The sequence below is a fragment of the Palaemon carinicauda genome, chromosome 10, assembly GCF_036898095.1.
Source record: "Palaemon carinicauda isolate YSFRI2023 chromosome 10, ASM3689809v2, whole genome shotgun sequence".
Taxonomy (NCBI): domain Eukaryota; kingdom Metazoa; phylum Arthropoda; class Malacostraca; order Decapoda; family Palaemonidae; genus Palaemon; species Palaemon carinicauda.
In genome coordinates, this window is record NC_090734.1 from 68,357,941 (window position 1) to 68,360,314 (window position 2,374).

The window sequence follows — 2,374 nt, forward strand, 5'->3', positions numbered from 1 at the left end:
ATGGGATTTTCCATTTTTTTATCCCAAAATCCCCTAATTTGTACGGAATATCCCCATATACCATCGGACACCCACAATCCGAGAGAGAGAGAGAGAGAGAGAGAGGAGAGAGAGAGAGAGAGAGAGAGAGGCGGGGGGGGGGGGGGGGCGGGGGGGGGGAGGGAGAATCGCTTTTACAATGTATGAGCGGTGTATGGTATAGCCCTACCTGTGCATTGAAGTCCAGTGGATCAGAGAAGCACACAAGAAAGGAAAAGGAGTGGGAATTATCTTCAAGGATTCAGAGCAATGCTTCAAGGGACTAGGGCAGCACGATAGAGAAGAAACATACATAGAATTATTCACAAAGACTCAGAGCAGTTGATATCAATACGCTTTTCAGCAGTATTCAAATCGTTAACCTTGAACATAGGGTCGCTTTAGTAAAAATATGGGTACAATAATAATTCCTATGCAAACCCACTATGAAAAAATGGAGATACTGCCCCTTTGTATATTAGTCTTGTATACCATTTAATGATTCATTTGGTAGTGTGCTCAAAAGTAGATATTTACCTTTTTTTTGTGTGTGCAGGATTTGTAGGCTACTACTGTATATTTATCAGCTACTTTTTTGATCGCTTAAAGAAGAGATTTCTATTTGTTTAAGTGGTCCTTGATAGCCATAGAAATTTTCTCTTTGCTGAAAAACTTCTGTTAAAATTCAGCACACAATTCGTAAGGAGGAAGGAGGCTTTGGCTAGAGAGCGAGCATCACTTGAACCGAGTTGAACTCATCTGCGTCGAGGGTATAAATCTTCAAGAACCACTTCTGCTTAATGTTATTACCACTTTTAATTTGAAAAAGTTTCCTTTATAGCTATTAGTTTTTATATATATATATATATATATAATATATATATATATAAAAACACTAGGATATACCCTTGTACAAACTAAATTGCTAGTCCCACCCGCGATAGGACAGTCTATGGAATCGAAGCGTTTTCCTTGCTTCTGATAGACAGGGTTCATCAATACGGCCTGAGGAATTTTTGTTACGGAACCTGACCATCCCTCCATGTCTTCCATTATCATCATTGGGAAACTAAGTGGCGAAGAGAAATCTGTATTGTATCTTAATTTCGAATCTAATGTTCAATATCACAGACCATTGGTGGCGTAATTTATTTTATATTCATTTTCTTTACAGTATTTTTCCCTTTGCTCATCGATGGTCCAAGTTGATAAATATATTTTATAAAAAAAAAAAAAAAATGGCAGTTTACGGAAAGGAATACTATTATGCGATTCTGCCACGTGATATTTTACTTCAGTTTATTTATTAAATAAACAAACCCATGACTAACCATCGCCCACATCTTTCCTTACACAAATGCCTAACCCCACAATAATAATAATAATAATAATAATAATTAATAATAATAAATAATAATAATAATAATAATAATAATAATAATAATAATAATTGTTCCGCAGCAGATGATGTTGCCCACTGACTTACATGAAAAGCTAGACGCTCCAAAAAATTGTTGCTTGAAAAAGCTACCACTCCAGGCAATCAAAACAGTCCACTCACGATGTATCTTCAACAAGGTCCTATCAAAGATCACTACAGGTTTCACAGGGAAGGATTTCGTCAACAATACCAGATCTGTAGGCTACAATAGCATGTCTATACAGAAAAAAATCCCTTTATGGATTATCTCTTAATAAACATTGAGATGTTATTTCAATATCTCGTTAAATTATAGCATACTCTCTATACATCCGAATTAAACGGCATCTGGCCTGTCGAAAGCTAAGTATAAAACCATTCGACCAAATCTTGGTCGATTCTTCCTCTATTATTCTTTTATTATAAACTAATTCTTTTTATACGATAGCCTATTAGAAACTACTTGATGTATTTAAAGATAGCTTTATTTACATTACAATGGCCCCTCGCAGTGTAGAACGATTAATATACAACTAATTTCCTTCTAACCCTCATATATCCTTGTGTTTCATGCTGAGAGAGAGAGAGAGAGAGAGAGAGAGAGAGAGAGAGAGAGAGACGGGGGTGGTGGTGGAAGGAACCTGAATATAATAACCGCATGAAAAGACGCCCGTGGGGAGTATTATAAGGTTGCAGATTTCTTACGGCTGGCAGACACCGTCTTGGACGGTGCATATTACCCGAGACCCGTTGGTTGCTTCTCTTTTTTTCTGCCATATCCGCAGATTCCGAAATGTGCAATAATACATTAAATGTGGGCTTAAAATTTCTACAATAATAATCACCTTTGTTCAGCCTGTGTATTAATCATAAATTTCTTGTTATAACAAGAGGAAGATCACATGTTCTGAATCCGCTATTCCTCTATCTAACATT